At 40.2% G+C, this 19,217-nt stretch overlaps 1 non-coding gene across 1 annotated transcript; it reads left to right on the plus strand.

Moving 5' to 3' along the window:
• The first annotated feature begins 18,250 nt into the window (after window positions 1-18,250).
• Window positions 18,251-18,360, plus strand: LOC120878327. Its single transcript, XR_005724530.1, has one exon. It is a non-coding gene; the product is annotated as a U6 spliceosomal RNA (small nuclear RNA).
• Window positions 18,361-19,217: the final 857 nt, after the last annotated feature.

Raw genomic sequence — 19,217 nt, forward strand, 5'->3', positions numbered from 1 at the left:
GGGCAAGAGAGGGGAAATTATTAGCAGATGACCTTATTATGGGATATTGACCCTGTTGTTGCCACTACTTGGCAATATTTTAATAGGGATCTCTTAGAAGACTAAAGAATATTAGCAACATAAGGACTTGAATCTACTGCCTTAATGGATAGTGGAAAAGAACAAAGGTCTAAGTGTCAGAAGATCCAGGAGATGGTCTCAGCTCTGTTACTAGCTGAAGGATTATTGGACAAATAATATTATCCTTCTGTGCCTCAATTTCCTTGTCTATAAAATGAGATGAGCAGTATCTTTTTGCTTGCTTCCCAGGAAATTATAAGGGACAAAGGACATGTTGTGTTACGTTGGGGGGCCCTGTCTACAGTATCTGGCCAGGCCTCATCCTCTGGCCCTCTGATGCCCACCCAGCCCAGCTCCAGCCTCAGAGGGAGACGGGGAGCAATTCTGGACTGTGGGGTTTGGGCAGTGGTAGGAAGTCCCTGAAACATTAGTTTAGGGCCATGAAATGTTAACATATTGAGCACCTACTGCATGACCATGATGGTGACACTCTGAAGCTGTAAGGTAGGACTAGAGGATTTCAGTACTGTTGTTAAAATCCGTTCTGACTTTGTTTGCTCCTATTGCCTAATCAAGTCGTGAAGGTGAGAAGAGAGCCAGGGTTGAGTGCCGGAGAAGAGCTTCTTCTCCACAAAGGGCCTGCTGACTCCAGGAGGGCTGTGAAGAGTCACTAGGGGGCTGATAAATGGCTGCTCTGCTAAATCTTCCAAATGTTCTGCAGGTTCTACTAGCTAGAGAGAAACTACTGAAAGTAAATTCCTCATGAATCTTCTGTCTACATAGGGTGGGGCTGGGGAGGCAAAAGACAATAGAGAAGAAGCGAGGGAGGCTCTAGTATCTTCTCAATCTTAGTAGTGAGGAGCTTGAGTTCTGCATTCACAGGTGGGTTCAAATTCTTGTCCTGCCAGTTACTGGTTCTTTGACCTTGGGTGAATTTCCTATCATCTCTAAGCAGTTTCCTAAATGTTGGTGTGTGTGGCACACCTTTCTTAAAGGTCTGCAGTAAAGATTCAGTGACAAATATGGGATTTATATCTTATAAGTTGCTGTTGTCTCATGTCTGTCTTTGAGCTTTTTAAGATTATATACCATGGTTTTAGTCCCCTCCCCCAGCCCCAAACCTAGCACCTACATGCATAGAGAAAGAGGGAAGAAAAGAAGGAAGCCAGGGAGGAAGAGAGGGAAGGGGCAAGGATATTTATCTGATTTGGTGGGCAGGTCCCTGGATTTCTAGGAATTTCTCATGGCCTTCAGTAACATTAGAGCTGGGTTCATGGGCAGCAAGTCTCAGAGTTCTTACCCAGGTTCTTGAGGGTAGTATGTGCTATGTGTGTGTTCAGTTGCTAAGTTGTGTCTGACTCTTTGCCACCCCATGGACTGCAGGACACCAAGCTTCCTTGTCCTTCACTGTCTCCTGGAGTTTGCTCATATTCATGTCCATTTAGTCCATGATGCTATCTAACCATCTCTTCCTCTGCCACCCTCTTCTCCTTTTGCCTTCAATCTTTCCCAGCATCAGGGTCTTTTCCAATGAGTCATGGATAAAATAGGATCCTCTCTCTCTCCCCACTCCCCACCCTTTCCAATTGTGCTTCTTTCTGAGATAGTCATTGAACAGATGTACATCTCATGAACAGTCAAGGGAATTGGCCATCACTCAACTAGAATGACAGACTGCTTTCTGATCTGGGGTCCTGGGGCCCCAGTATGAGTCAGAGTGACACACAGGCCCCCAAAGCAATGTATCCTGACAGCTGCTGGGTGGCAGTCACCTCGGGGCATCAGTGAGAGGAGGAGACCTGGCCTTGTCAGAGAGGCTGCTCAGTGAACTCCAGCTTGGGGATTTCAGGTGCAATAAATGTATGACTGAGGCATATAGAGAAAGAAAAACAGCTGGAAAAAACAGGATAAGTGAATGGGGAGGAGAGGCTGTGTGCTAGACTTTTAGCTGGGATCCAGACCTTATTTCTAGTCTTGCCATTACCAAACTCTGTGACCTTTGACAAGTCACCTCATCTTTCAGAATCTCTTTCCTCATCAGCACAGTTATTTAGCTCTGTTGCATCTGACAGTCTGTGCTTTTCATGCAAGAGAGTCAGGCTTTAGGCACAAAGGAGAAACAAAGTTGATGCAGAGTTTCTGCCTTTGACCTGGCCTTGGGGACCCCTGACCACTTGCAAGCAGCACAGTGAACCTTATGCATCCGTCACCCAGCCAATCGTATTTGATGCATTCTTTTAGTCACTTACTCTCCTACCAGAAAATTTCTTAAAGCAAATCTCAGACTTCATAGTATTTCATGCACATTTCAGAATTCAGCATTTGGACAAGAACTATTTTTCCAACATAACCACAGTACCTTGTCACCTCTAAGATTATTATAATAATTCCTTAATATCATTCAATATCTAGGCATTTTTCCTCCCTTTCTCCTACCCCATCTCCTATAGTTTGTTCATATCAGGATCTAGATAAGTCTCATACATTGTAATCAGTTGGTTTCTCATATGGGTTGTTTTTCTTTAAAACTACACTTTTTCAGAGAAGCTTTTCAGAATTTTTAAATAATTTTTCAGAGAAGTTTTATATTTGCAACAAAATTGAGTGGGGAGAAAAAACAAAACTGAGTGGAAAGTAGAGAGCTTCCACATGGCCCCTGTCTTCACATACCCACAAACTCCCTTCTATCAACATTCTGCACCAGAGTGGTCCAACTGTAACAATGGATAAACCTAGGCTGCTGCTAAGTCACTTCAGTCGTATCCGACTCTGTGTGACCCCAGAGACGGCAGCCCACCAGGCTCCCCTGTCCCTGGGATTCTCCAAGCAAGAATTATTACCACTCAAAATCTGCAGTTTACATTAGGGGTCACTGTTGGTATTGTGTCTTCTATAGGTTTTGACAAAATATAATGACATATATCTGCCATTATAATATCATAGTCATGTGTACACTATAGCATCATACAGATATAGTTTTACTGCCCTAAAAATCTGTGCTCTGTCTATTCATCCTTTCCTCCCCACTAATTCCAGGCAACCACTGATCTTTTGCAGCATCCATAGTTTTGTTTCTTCCACAATGTCATATATAGTTGGAATCATAAAATACATAGCCTTTCAGATTGCTTTAATTCATTTAGTGATATTCATTTAAGTTTCCTTCATGTCTTTTCATGGTTTGAAAGCTCATTTCTTTTTAGTACTGAATAATACTTCATTCTCTGGATGTTCCACAATTTATGAATTCAATTGCTGAAGGGCATCTTGATTGCTTTCAAGTTCTGGCAGTTGTGAATAAAGTTGCACTAAACATTTACTTGCTGGGTTTGTGTGAATGGGCTTCCCTGGTGGTTCAGTGGTAAAGAATCCACTTGCTAATGCAGGAGATGCAGGTTTGAGCCCTGGGTTGGAAAGATCCCCCCTGAAGAAGGAAATGGCAACCCACTCTAGGATTCTTGCCTGGAGAATCCTATGGACAGAGGAGCTTGGCAGGTTATAGTCTATGGGGTAGCAAGTCTGACCCAACTTAGCGACTAAACAACAACAACAACTTTTGTGTGAATATAAGTTTTCAACTTATTTGGGTAATTGCCAAGGAGTGTAATTGCTAGATCATATGGTAAGAGACTGTTTAATTTTGTTTTCCATTTTGTATTTCCACCAGCAATGAATGAGTTTTCTTGTTCCACATCCTCACCAGCACTTGGTGCTTTTAGCATGGGTTACTTTTTAATTTATAGGCTCTCTCTTTTCAGCTTTCTCTTTGTTTATTGAAGAAACCGGTCATTTGTCCCATAGATTTTCTCACAGTCTAGAGTCTGCTGGTTGTATCCTCATGGTGTTGTTTAGCATGTTTTCCTATTTCTGAATTGCTTTCAAATCAGTACTTAGATCTAGACTTTGATCAGATTAAAATGTGATATTTTTGACAAGACCACTTTACAGATGGTGGTATGTACTTTTCATTGGGAGGAATAAAATGTTTGATCATCTCCCTTTTTATGATATTATGATCATTACTGCATAAATAAATTAATTCATTAGTACTGCAAAATTGTAAGAGTCTATCATCCCTTTTGCATTTATTAGCTGGAAATGCTATAAAGAAAAACCTCCCTTCATCAACAATTTGGTTACCCTGAATTACAGTTCACATTGGAGAGGTTATTTTATTTGCCATTATTTCTATTTAAAAATAATGAATTGATTCCCTATAACACATCCATTTCATCCATTGTAGCAGTTATTATTCTAATTGATTCTCTGAATACCCCATCTCTGGTCGGTGGGAACTCTTTTAGACAGCTCTTGATCCTTTTGCCTTGACCCCAGTGGAATGCGACAGTTTCCTGGCTGTCTTTTATGACAAGGAGCTCCAGCCTTATCCACAGCAGACCTGGAATTAGTCAAGGAACCCTGTTACTTGTAGTGAGTTATTGACACTTTCTGCATTATGTTCTTCAATGTTGGCAAAAATGGAAGCTTAGGCAATTAGCTAAGCATAGAAGCTTACTGGGTTTGTAGACTGTTTTGCATCTGGGGCAACCTAGGATACTTTGACATAGGCATCTTGGTATTCTGAGAGGTATTCTCTGTCTTGGCCACAGGGACAGCCTTCTATAAAGACTTGTTTGCTAATGTTCATTAGGTTCTCATGGTCATCCAGGTCTCCTTTTATCACAATGTGTGTCTCTGTGTTAGTTGGTCAGTTGCGTCCAACTCTTTGTAACCCCATGGACTGTAGCCTGCTAGGCTCCTCTGTCTGTGGAATTCTCCAGGCAAGAGTACTGCAGTGGGTTGCTACTCCCTTCTCCAGGGAATCTTCCTGACCCAGGGATTGAACCTGGGTCTCCTGCATTGCAGGCAGATTCTTTATGGTCTGAGACACCAGGGAAGCCCTTTAACATAATAGTATGTAATAGCATTACATATGGCTTCCCTGGTAGCTCAGACAGTAAAGCATCTGCCTGCAATGCAGGAGACCAGGGTTCGATCCCTTGGTCGGGAAGATCCCCTGGAGAAGGAAATGGCAACCCACTCCAGTATTCTTGCCTGGAGAATTCCATGGACAGAGGAGCCTGTAGGCTACAGTCCATGGGATCGCAAAGAGTCGGACATGACTTGAGTGACTTCACTTCACTTCGCTTCATGTAATAGCAACCATTACATTCATCAAACTCTATGTACCAGGCACTTGACATACATTTCTTATCCTCCCAGCCGCATTATAAAGTAGGTTAATTCTTTATTAATTCTCTTTACAGATGAAGAAACTAAGACACAGAGATTGAGTACCTTACTCAAGTTTATAGAGAATGAGCTGGCAGTGTTAGGGTTGAAGCTTGGGCAGAAATAATCATGACATTATACTCTTAGCAGCAAGACTGGATTGGTCGGCAAGATGTGAAGCCAGGGAAAGATGTTTTCATTTGTGGTGAAGGAGCTCTCAAAAGGAGGATGTGTATGAAAGACATGGTAGTGACAGAGGGAAGGGGACCATAATCCAGAAGCTGATGAACTGTCTCAGCTTATTTCTGAATCCTCAATGGCAGATTGTTTTGGGTGGTTTTTTGATCCAGGAGTTTTCCCAGATTTGACTCTGAACTAGCTTCAGACTTCTAAAGAGGGAGGAAGGCTAGAAAAGGAGAAAATGGACATGGGGGATAATGTTACATCATGCTTGCTCCAGCAGATGGGTCAATGTTTTAATTTAATTGATGGCTGCTGTCCCACTAGAGCTCACTGCAGTGTCAGAATGGCATTTGTTGGGCCTGGCAAAGAGACAAACCATGTTTATGTATACTCCTTGGTCTCTGAAGCCAGCAATTTTTTCTTTAATGGCCCCTTGATGTGTTACAAGATCCTAATTAGGGCAGCTCAATAAATCAGTCCTTTGGGCACTGACACTTCAACACAGGCCTAATTTGCTAAGCACTGGTGGACATTAACCAGTTGTTGGAAATTTTCTGACATTCCTCATAGACTCATATAAGGATCCTAGTCCCACCGGTGACCTGATTCCAGATTCTGGCCCTGAGTGTATGTTCCTGAAGGTTGATCTCAGATAGTCCATGACTAATAATACTTCCCCCAGGCCTTTAGTGGATTAGGCTATTGTTTGCCTACTGCTCCAGGATAGACAGAGATATGTAAGTGTTAAGTGGTGGCCTCATGGCTCCAAGCTTCCTGTGGTTGCTGCCCAGCCTTCAGGATTAATTTAGGGCCTATCTCTGTAGAGAGTCAACTGTCCTGTGCAATCCTCATTCATAACTTCCTGCTATATCTGGCGAGACTCCAGGAGACTCATTCTTTGTCTACTAGGCTGAAAGGGAAAAAAGGGGGTGGAGAATTATAAAGGAAGGAGGGCATTGTTGTTGTTGTTTAGTCTCTCAAGTCGTGTCTGACTCTGTTGGCCCATGGACTGTAGCCGGCCAGGCTCCTCTGTCCATAGGACTTCTCAGGCAAGAATACTGGAGCGGGCTGCCATTTCCTTCTCCAAGGAAATCTCTCTACCCAGGGATCAAACCCGTGTCTTCTGAGTCTCCTGCATTGCGGGCAGATTCTTTACCACTGTGCCACCTGGGACCCCCAGGGAGGGTGTTACAGATGCCTTATCTTCAGAGAGTTCATCCATTCCTCTACAAAGGATAAGACTGGCAAGTCAGCCCCAATGGTGTACTGGTTACTGACCCTGGGATTGCACAGGAAGGATGAGATGTGTTTGGGGAATGGATGCTCCCCACTTGACAGGGGTTTTGGAACTAGCATCTGAGCACGTAGAATGATAATACCAACAGTTTTTGTCTTCCCAAACGCCATGCCCTGTGCTCATGATTTTAAAGGCAATGTTTAAAACTTTCCTGTATACTCTCTGGCTTACTTTTGGGTAGAAATTTTTATTATTTGTATTTTAGAGAAGATGAAATTGAGACCAGAGAGGTTAAACTCCTTGGCCATCAGATAGCTGCAAAAGGTGGATATGGCTGACCCTGAACCATCATGCTGTGCAGGATAATGCAGACTGGAGAAGTAGTTTCCAACTTCTCTCAGGCAGCTGCAAGTGTGATGTTCTCGTATTGAACTCTATTCCTGTAGTGGACCCTGGGTCATATACAAGCCCCAGTAGGACAATTATGGGACTGGCTCCACAAAGCCCTGTGAAATAAAGTGGGGTGAAGTGGAGTTACTACTATAGAGGACAAAACCTGGAACTGCTCAAATGGATGTTTAAGAGGTAGATGAATTACACTTTGGAATTCTTAACTCCACTAGCCAGATGTCCTGTATTCCACCTCACAGCTGATTATGGTGTTTACCTGTGCCCCCACTCCAGTACTCCTGCCTCGAAAATCCCATGGATGGAGGAGCCTGGTGGGCTGCAGTCCATGGGGTCGCAAAGAGTCAGACACAACTGAGTGACTTCACTTTCACTTTTCACTTTCATTCATTGGAGAAGGAAATGGCAACCCACTCCACTGTTCTTGCCCGGAGAATCCCAGGGATGGCGGAGCCTGGTGGGCTTGCCGTCTGTGGGGTCACACAGAGTTGGACACGACTGAAGCAACTTAGCAGCAGCAGCAGCAGCAGCAGGGTATGCATTGCTCAGCTTCCTTTCTACTGTGATGTCAGGTGTTGCTTTCGCTTTGGGCCCTGCCAGTCTCTATCCTGTATACAACTCTTAGGTACCTGCCTTTATGCCAGGTCCCATGCTGACTGATGAGGATACCAAGAGAAACAGGCAGTGATTCTTGCCATTGATGTGAGCCCAGCCTGGTACATGGTCAGGAGAGACTGAGCTTAAAGGTAAGGGCTTGGGTCAGATGCTTTAAGTTCAACCCCCAGCTCTACCATGTATCTTAATTTCAGTGAGTGTTGGTTTCCTCATTTGTAAAATGGGGTTGATAATAGGACCTTTTTCACGTGAAAGAGCAAAGATTAAATGAGATCACTCATGTAAAAACTTGACCCTGTCCCAGCTATGTAGTAAGCTCAAACAGACATCAGCTGTTAATACTTCCTGACTTTTGGGGTTTACCCTCTTCATAACAGCCTAGGTTTCCTGATTTAGTGAGTGTGGTTGTTAAATCAGTCTTTGGCTGCTGCTGAGTCCTTGACAAAATGGTCTCAGTTTTACATTGGCTCAGGTTACAAGACTGCGTGATGACTCCTGACCTTGGCAAGTGTACAGCTGGGGCAGCTGGCCTGGGCCCTATCCTCTGACCAGCCTTGTCAGGTACCACAGTGTTTCCATGGCAACTAATACATTTGCAGTTTTCGTTTTTTCCACTATTGATGACATATCTTTACATTGCCTAGAATATTTTTGCTATTTCTTTGATTTTTCCCATTTCCAAACAGAAATTAGAAAACTGGACAAAATGCCTATTTTACTTACTAATATAAACACATCAGGCTTTCACAATATTTGGCTCTGTATGAAGAACACAGTCTGTAGTGAACTGGTCTCCTTCCTGCCGTCCTCACACACTTTGTGAGGCTTCTCTCAGGCTTCCTTTGGCCTCTGTGCCCCTGCTGGCTATTCCCCTATCCTGGACTACCTTCCTACATCCAGTATTTTTCATCCTTCAATACTTGTCTCAAGGTATTACTCCCACTATGTGCTATGGAATATGTAGCTCTTGCTTGATTTCTTTCCTCCCTGAACAAGTGAAACACTCATTGAGTACCTACAATTTGGCATTTCCCCACATGTTTTCTTATATTCAGGCTATTCATTAAGCATTCAGGAGCCTCCTAATATTTCCAAACTCTGTGCAAAGTATTTTTTACATTTATTGCCTCTTTAACTCTTTCAACAGTTCTGAAAATAGGTATTGTTAATTTTCCCATAATGTCTATGCAAAAACTGAAGTTAGACTCCAGTAGCTTAAATAATTTGTCCATTAAGAAAATGAAAAGACAAGCCACAGATCAGGAGAAAATACTTGCACATCATGTGTCTGGTATGGAATTTGTATCCAGAATGTATAAACAACACTTAAAGCTCAACAATAAGAAGATAAGCAACACAATAGGTCAGATATGAATAGACATTTTTTCCCAAGAAGATAGATGAATGGCTAATCATTACATTAAAATATGTATAACATCAATAACTATTAGGAGAATGCAAATCAAACCACAGTGAAATATCATTCATTGGTATATACCACCCACTAGGATGGCGCACAGAGTCGGACACGACTGAAGTGACTTAGCAGCAGCAGCAGCAGCAGGATGGCTATAGTTGAAAGAACAGTAACAAGTATTGATGAGGATGTGGAGAAACTAGAACCCTCATGCTTTGCTGATGGGAATGTAAAATGGTAGAACCACTTTGGAAAAGAATGTGACGGCTTCTTGAAAAGTTAAACGTACTTATCAAACAATCCAACAGATCCGCTCTCAGGTATCTACCCAAGAGAAACGAAAACATACATTTACACGAAGATTAACAACTGAATGATCACAGAAGCGTTATTCATAAGAGGCTAAAACTGAGATAGTCCAAATATCCACCTGCTGTGAGTGGATAAATGAAATGTGGTATATCCATAAAATGAAATATAACCCCGAAATCAAAAGGAATGAATGTATGCTAATACATGCAACAACATGGTTGAAGTTCAAAAATGTTTTCCTAAAGAAAAGCAGGCATATACAAGTGAGTATATATTGTATGATTCTGTTTACATGAAATTTCTAGAAAAGACAAATCTATGGAGATGGAAAGGAAGTCAATGGTTGTCTAGAGCTGGGATGAGAGTAAGGTTTGACTGGTCATAAGGGAACTTTTTGGAATGATGGAAATGTTCTAAAATTGGATTGAAGTGATATTTGCACAGCTCTGTAAAATTACTAAAATTCATTTTATTGAAATGCATACTTACAATGAGTAGACTTTATGGTATAAAATTATACCTCAGCAATGATGTTGAAAAAAAAAATGTGTCCAAGATCATACAAATAGGGGAGTAGGGATTTGGGTCCTGTCTTCCTTCTATGCTCTTTTTTAGCCTTTGTAATTTTTTCTCATGTATGGCTTGTTTCTCTAGCAGGTGTACAACTCCTTGAGAACAAGGAACATACCTTTACATTTTTGGGACTCCCTCACAGTGCTCTCCACAAATCTATGGAATTGAGTTGATAGCACATGGTATTCTAATGGGATTATTCTATGCCAGAAGGAACAGTGTAGGACTGCTGTTTCTCCGAATGCTGCCCCGAGTGTTGAGACATGAGGGGCAGATAGTCCATCAAAGGCATGCCGCCTGAAGAACAATGTAGTGACAGAGCCGGCTGACAACAAGAGACAAAGAGCTGTGCTGTTGAACACTGCCCAGAGCAACCTGTCTCTTCCTGCTCAGCCCAGCAGACTGTTAAAAGGACTACAAAAGGCTGCTCGGGAGATGACAAGAGCTGGAGAATTTGCTGAATGTGTTACCCTTGACATCAAGAGTAAACCCGAATGACCTTCCCAGGACACACAGTAGAGATTATTAGAATATAGACAAGATCTGAATCCAGGCAGGGAGGCAGGGATGCAGAGCGCTCACATATATTTTATTTACTCAATAATGAATTTGCTGGAAACCAGAATTATTATTTTTCACAATTTAAAAAGGGGTTATCAGTAAAAACTGTCTAAAACTTGAAAATGGGCAAAAGAGGCCATTGCGTGTCCTCTCAGTGGCTTGCTGGGCATTGTCTAACATGCCCAGGTGTGCACTTTTGACTGTCTTTCTATGGATTAGGCTATTTTCCAACCATAGTGGTAGCAGTAACTTGTAGAAAACCTGGTAATAATGCAAACAATTCCTGTCCACAACAAAGCAAATGCATTTCACCCAGTGGCTATAGAAAAGGTAACTACAAACATTACATTTTATTGCCCTTTCAGATGTCTAATAGGTTCTTCAATTAATTAGTGAGTCACATAAAACTTCTGACACATATCCCTTTCATATTTTCACAGTAGTCAAGTTTTTAACTTTTTAAGGATTATACTTTAGTAGTACACAAAGACAGCTCACGGCCATAGCTCTGGTGTCAAGAACTGTAGTCTGCATTTGACCAGACAATTGAAGGAGTTTCTTATCCACCCTCCCCATTCTGAAACTTACCTGTTCCTTCTCTATCGGTCCAGCAGGCACCATTTTCTCCATCAGAAAGCTTTCTCAAGCCTTTAGACTGGGCTAGATGTCTTTGTTCTATGCTTTCACAAAAAGAAAACACTCTCTGGATTTGCTTTTCTCCTAACATCGTGGGCAAAGCCACCTGAAAATGGCAAAAATCCAAAGAAGGGCAACAGTCAGAACAGTCCCATGTCTGATTTATGAAGAAGTGGCAGAGTAGGTTCTGCCACAAGCTCAGACCATGGCTAAGTACCAGACATTGAGGAGTTTATCTTACTGGGTTATGAGGCAAGCTCAAGGAGCAGATAGGCAATCATGGGTTGGGAACCAGCTTAGAGCCCACCTACACATTTTCTAACTTTTATGAGAGGCTGTTTCCTCCTGCAGTCAAACTGCCCAAAGTTCAGTTGCCCAAAGCTGCTCCAAGGAGCACAGAAACCAATGATGGTAACTTTTCACATGAAGACTAACAATACTGTAATACTGTGCACACCTTCAACAAGTGCATACCTTGTAACAATACACTTAAAAAACTTGTTAGGAGGGTAAATCTCATGTTAAGTGTTATTACCACAAAACAAGAGAGCACAAAGAAACTTTTGGAGGTGATAGATAAGTTTATTGCCTTGATGTGGTGAAGGCTTCATAGCTGTATGCTGCGTATGTATGTTCAAACTCATCAAATTGTACATATTAAATATATAGTTTCAAAAATCAATTATACCTCAATAAAGCTATTAAATTTTTGATACGAAAATTTTTAAAAAGATTAATATTGATAATGTGGCCAAATAGCCAAGGATCTTGGCAAAATAGAATTTGTTAAACCTATTCAAAGCTGTTACAAGCATTCAAACAAACATTATGCTTACTCTTATATAGGGAATAAATATTTAACTTGATCTAGAGAGAGAAATATAAGGGAAGCAAGGAAGGATGCAGAAAGTTTAAAGCAAAATTAATTAATTAGAAGAGTGGAGAAATGATGGTAAATCCAAAATCCATTCTTTCAACAGGGCTAATGACATTGGCAAGCTCCACACAGCATAATAAAAATGGAAAAAGAAAGAAAAGAGAACTAACCCCCCAAATAAAAATATCCAACATAAAATATCAATAATAAGAAGTAGATTTAGGCAAGATTAAAAAGATTGTGAAAACTGTTAAGAAAATATAACGTACATCTCTATATTTATACATTTTAAAATCCTGATTAAATGAAATTTTTAAAATGAAAATACAAATGGTCAAGTTTGTATAAAAGAATTTTGAGAGTCTACACAGAACAAAAAACATGGAAACCTACTGTTAAAGTACTGGGTCCAGACAAATGTATTAACAAATTCTTTTGTATGTGTACCTCTTTGAGGAACTCATCGTTCCTCTGCTATGAAATCTATTAAAAGGGAGGGGAAAAAATCTATACAATTTATTTTAGAAAACTAATATAACCTTGATGCCACTACCTCTGAGGGAGACACCCAAACACTCCAACATTCTCCTGTTGACAGTTGTTCAGCAGTGAGTTGTAATTTTGAAGTTCTCTCAGGAAAAGATGAGTGCACATCCTTTTACTCAACCATCTTTCAAGCACATCAACATTTTAGGAATCAGTATACTAAAATGGACTGGAATGGGTGAATTTAACTCAGATGACCATTATATCTACTACTGTGGGCAAGAATCCCTTAGAAGAAATGGAGTAGCCCTCATAGTCAACAAAAGAGTCCAAAATGCAGTACTTGGATGCAATCTCAAAAATGACAGAATGATCTCTGTTCATTTCCAAGGCAAATCATTCTATATCACAGTAATTCAAGTCAATGCCTCAACGAGTAATGCTGAAGAAGTTGAAGTTGAATGGTTCTATGAAAATCTACAAGACCTTCTGGAACTGACACCCCAAAAAGATGTCCTTTTCATTATAGGAGACTGGAATGCAAAAGTAGGAAGTCAAGAGATACCTGGAGTAACAGGCAAATTTGGCCTTGGAGGACAAAATGAAGCAGGGCAAAGGCTAACAAAGTTTTTCCAAGAGAACACACTGGTGATAGCAAACACCCTCTTCCAACAGCACAAGAGAAGACTCTACACATGGACATCACTAGAAGATCAATACTAAAATCAGATTGACAATATTCTTTGCAGCCAAAGATACTGTGTAATACTGTGCACACCTTGAACAAGTGCACACCTTGTAACAATACACTTAAAAAACTTGTTAGGAGGGTAAATCTCATGTTAAGTGTTATTATCACAAAACAAAAGAGCACAAAGAAACTTTTGGAGGTGATAGATAAGTTTATTGCCTTGATGTGGTGAAGGCTTCATAGCTGTATGCTGTGTATGTATGGGAGATGGGAGAAGCTCTATACAGTCAGCTAAAAAAAAAAAGACTGGGAGCTGACTGTGGCTCATATCATGAACTCCTTATTGCCAAATTCAGACTTAAATTGAAGAAAGTAGGGAAAACCACTACGCCATTCAAGTATGACCTAAATCAAATCCCTTTCGATTATACAGTAGAAGTGACAAATAGATTCATGGGGTTAGATCTGATAGACAGAGTGCCTAAAGAACTATGGATAACACTGTACAGGAGGCAGTGATCAAGACCATCCCCAATAAAAATAAATGCAAAAAGGCAAAATGATTATCTGAGGAGGCCTTAAAAATAGCTGAGAAAAGAAGAGAAACAAAAGGCAAAGGAGAAAAGGAATGAATGCAGAGTTCTAAAGAACATCAGGGAGAGATAAGAAAGACTTCCTCAGTGATCAATGCAAAGAAATAGAGAAAACAACAGAATGGGAAAGACTAGAGATCTCTTCAAGATAATTAGAGATACCAAGGGAACATTTCATGCAAAGATGGGCACAATAAAGGACAGAAATGGTATGGACCTAGCAGAAGCAGAAGATATTAAGTAGAGGTGGCAAGACTACACAGAAGAACTATACAGAAAAATTCTTTATGACCCAGATAAACACAGTGGTGTGATCACTCACCTAAAGGCTGACATCCTGGAATGCAAAGTCAAGTGGGCCTTAGGAACCATCACTACGAACAAAGCTAGTGGAGGTGATGGAATTCCAGTTGAGCTATTTCAAATCCTAAAAGATGATGCTGTGAATGTGCTGCACTCAATAAGCCAGCAAATTTGGAAAACTCAGCAGTGGCCACAGGACTGGAAAAGGTCAGTTTTATTTCCAATCCCAAAGAAAGGCAATGCCAAAGAATGCTCAAAGTACTGCACAATTGCACTCATCTCACACATCAGTAGGTAATGCTCAAAATTCTCCAAGCCAGGCTTCAATAGTATGTGAACCATGAAATTCCAGATGCTCAAGCTGGATTTAGAAAAGACAGAGGAATCAGAGATCAAATTGCCAACATCCATTGGATCATCAAAAAAGCAAGAGAGTTCCAGAAAAACATCTACTTCTGCTTTATTGACTATGCCAAAGCCTTTGACTGTGTGGACCACAACAAACTCTGCAAAATTCTGAAAGAGATGGGAATACCACACCTGACCTGCCTCTTGAGAAATCTGTATGCAGGTCAAGAAGCAACAGTTAGAACTGGACATGGAACAACAGACTGATTCCAAACTGGGAAAGGAGTACGTCAAGGCTGTATATTGTCACCCCGCTTATTTAACTTATATGCAGAGTACATCATGAGAAATGCCAGGCTGGAAGAAGCACAAGCTGGAATCAAGAATGCTGGGAGAAGGATCAATAACCTAAGATATGCAGATGACACCATCCTTATGGCAGAAAGCGAAGAAGAACTGAAGAACCTCTTGATGAAAGTGAAAGAGGAGAGTGAAAAAGTTGGTTTAAAATTCAACATTCAGAAAACTAAAATCATGGCATCTGGTCCCATCACTTCATGTCAAATAGATGGGGAAACAATGGAAACAGTGAGAGACTTTATTTTGGGGGGTTCCAAAATCACTGCAGATGGTGACTGCAGCCATGAAATTAAAAGATGCTTGCTCCTTAGAAGAAAAGTTACGACCAACCTAGAGAGCATATTCAAAAGCAGAGACATTACTTTGCCAACAAAGGACTGTCTAGTCAAAGCTATGGTTTTCCAGGAGTTGTGTATGGATGTGAGAGTTGGACTATAAAGAAAGTTGACTGCCGAAGAATTGATGCTTTTGAACTGTGGTGTTGGAGAAGCCTCTTGAGAGTCCCTTGGACTGCAAGGAGATCCAACCAGTCCATCCTAAAGGAAATCAGTCCTGGATATTCATTGGAAGGACTGATGCTGAAGCTGAAACTCTAATACTTTGGCCACCTGGTATGAAGAACTGACTCATTGGAAAAGACCCTGATGCTAGGAAAGATTGAAAGGCAGGAGGAGAAGGGGACGACAGAGGATGAGATGGCTGGATGGCATCTCCGAGTCTATGGACATGAGTTTGAGCAAGCTCCAGGGGTTGGTGATGGACAAGGAAGCCTGGCATGCTGCAGTCCATGGGGTGGTAAAGAGTTGGACATGACTGAGCAACTGAACTGAACTGAAAAAGTGCCTTAAAAAGGGACAACTATAGACTAAATGTATAACTAAAAATAGAATAACACTATATGAAATATTATCAAATCAAAACTAGAATTTCATTAAAAAATATACTATGCCCAAGTGAGTTTATTCTGTGAGTATAACAATGATATAATTTTAGGAAAATTTAAAATATAATTAACCATATTAGTAGAACAAGGAAAATATTAGGTCAAAATATCAAAAATACTGGTGTATTGATATTGAATATAATCTATTCCAGACTTTTTAAAATAAACCTCTATTATAGAAAAAAAAAATTAAGAATTCTGAAATTATGATCTTGAAATAAATAGCCACCAAATAAGGAGGACTTCTCTTCAAGTCAATAAACAAGAAAAAGATACCAACTGTAATCACTATTTTTAGATATTTTTCTGGAATTTAAAGAATTTTAAGAAAATGAAATAAGATGTAAAAATATTGACAAAGACAAAAAGATACTATTTTGCAGAAGACATTTGCCTATCTGTAAAAACTAAAAGCATGTACACTATAGAGTAAAATAAGGTACACATGATTCAGAGCATAAAAAAAAGTTAGAAAAAAAATGTATACACACACAAATGGAGTCCCAGTACATGTAATATCCTGACACAAAGAGAGAAAACAAGAAGAAAAACACTGAATTTTATAAACTTGTAGGTAGTAGAAAGAATATGATAAAGCTGACAGGTACATGATAAATGGATAAAAATATTTGAAACCTATCCTAAATATTAATGCCTTTGATAAAGAACTCTTAGAAATTGCTGAACACTTTCATTCATTCAACAAATATTTATTGAGTGCTTATTCTTTGTCAGGCACTGTTGTAGATGCTTGGAAGACATAAATGAATGGAAAGCTATAAGTCTCTGCCATTATAGGTCTTACCTCTTCATGCAATTTATTTTAAAAATGCAAATAGTAATAAAAATGCAAAAATCTTGACCTCCATTAGCATTTAAAGACATGTGAATATAAAAGTTTGTCTTTATTTGTTACTAGTTAAATCAGTAGAGATATAAAAAATTGATTATTCTCAATGATGTCAGGGTATGGGAAACACTCTCATACACTTCTGAAAGGAGTATAAATTGGTAGAAAATTTTTGGAAGGCTCTTTAGTGGTCTTAAGAGGGCTGACTAGCAATTCCTCTTTTAGGAATTTATAAAATTAAATAAAATACCACTCTAATGGCAGGAAGTGAAGAGGAGCTAAAGAGCCTCTTGATGAGGGTGAAGGAAGAGAGTGAAAAAGCCAGCTTAAAACTCAATATTAAAAAAACAAAGATCATGCCATACAGTCCCATTACTTCATGGCAAATAGAAGGTGAAAAGGTGGAAGTAGTGATAGATTTCCTCTTCTTGGGCTCTAAAATCACTGTGGCTGGTGGCTGTAGCCATGAAATTAGAAGATGATTGCTTTTTGGCAGGAAAGATGACAAACCTAGACAGTGTGTTACAAAGCAAAGGCATCATTTTGTTGACAAAGGTCTGTATAGTCAAGGCTATAGCCTTTCTTGGGCTTCCCTGGTGGCTCAGCTGGTGAAGAACATGCCTGCAATGCAGGAGACCTGCGTTCGATCCCTGGGTTGGGAAGATGCCCTGGAGAAGGGAAAGGCTACCCACTCCAGTATTCTGGCCTAGAGAATTCCACGGACTCTGTAGTCCATGGGGTCACAAAGAGTCAGACATGACTGAGCCACTTTCACTTTCACTTTCATAGTCTTTCTAGTAGTCACGTACGGATGTGAGAGTTGGACAATAAAGAAGGCAGAGCACCAAAGAATTGATGTTTTCAAACTGTGGTGCTGGAGAAGACTCTTGAGAGTGCCTTGGAAAGCAGGGAGATCAAACCAGTCAATCTTTTTTTTTTTATAATTGGAGGCTAATTACTTTACAATATTGTGGTGGTTTTTGCCATACATCCACATGAATCAGCCATGGGTGTACATGTGTTCCCCATTCTGACCCTCCCTCTTACCTCCCTCCCCATCCCATCCCTCAGGGTCATCCCAGTGCACCAGCCATGAGCACCCTGCCTCATGCATCAAACCCAGACTCAAACCAGTCAGTCTTAAAGGAAATCAACCCTGAATACTCTTTGGAAGGATTTTGCTGAAGCTGAAGTTGCAATACTTTGGTGACCTGATGTGAACAGCTGACTCACTGGAAAACACCCTAATGCTGGAAAAGATTGAAGGCAGAAGGAGAAGACAGCAACAGAGAATGAGATGGTTGGACGGCATCACCAATTCAATGGACATGGATCTGGGCAAACTCCTGGAGATGGTGAGAGACAGGAGAGCCTGGCATGCTGTAGTCCATGGGGTCACAAAGAGTCAGACATGAATTGATGACTGAATAACAACAATAATGAAGTAAATAAGCAGGTAATTGCAAAAAGAATGTAACCATAAGGATACATACTTCAGAGGTATTTATAAGGGCAAAAAAATTGGAAATAATCTAAATTTGGTACATACAACATAAGAAATTGTAGTGCTTGCTTCAGCAGCACGTATACTAAAAAATTAGAATGATGCAGAAAAGATTAGCATGGTCCCTGTGCAAGAATGACAAACAAATTCATTGAGCATTCCATTATGCTGAAAAAATGGGTATAAGACTTAAATAAACATTTCTCCAAAGAAGACATACAGATGGCCAAGAGGTGTATGAAAAGATATTAATCATCACTAATTATCAGAGAAATGCATATCAAAACTACAGTGAGGTATCACTTCACATTAGTCAGAATGGCCATCATTAAAAAGTCTACAAATAACAAATGCTGGAAGGGGTGTGGAGAAAAGGGAACCCTCCTGCACTGTTAGTAGGATTGTAAATTGGTGCAGCCACTATGGAAAACACTACGGAGGTTCTTCAAAAAAAAAATTGAGTTGCCATACAATTCAGCAATCACTCCCCTGGCATTTATCCAGACAAATCTATAATTTGAAAAGATACACACACCCCTATGTTCATTGTAGCACTATTTACAATAGCCAAGAGATGGAAGAAACCTAAACATCCATCAACAGATAAGTGGATAAAGAAAATGTGGTATATACATGCAATGGAGTATTACTCAGCCATAAAAAGAATGAAATAAAGCCATTTGCGGCAACATGGATGGACCTAGAGATGATCATAGTAAATCAGAAAGAGAAAGACAAATACCACATGATATCACTCGTATGTGGAATCTAAAATGTAACACTAATGAACAGGTCTACAAAACAAAAATAGACTCAGAGATACAGAGAAGAGACTTCTGGTTGCCAAGGGAGAGTAGAGTAGGGGTGGTGGACGGAAGGATTGGGAGTTTGGGATTAGCAGGTACAAACTATTAGATACAGAGTAGATAAACAACAAGATTCTATTATACAGCAAAGGAAACTATATTTAATATCCTGTGATAAACCATAATGGAAAAATATGAAAAAGAATACATATATATTCAGCA

The sequence above is a fragment of the Oryx dammah genome, unplaced genomic scaffold (genome assembly GCF_014754425.2).
Source record: "Oryx dammah isolate SB20612 unplaced genomic scaffold, SCBI_Odam_1.1 HiC_scaffold_18, whole genome shotgun sequence".
Taxonomy (NCBI): Eukaryota; Metazoa; Chordata; class Mammalia; order Artiodactyla; family Bovidae; genus Oryx; species Oryx dammah.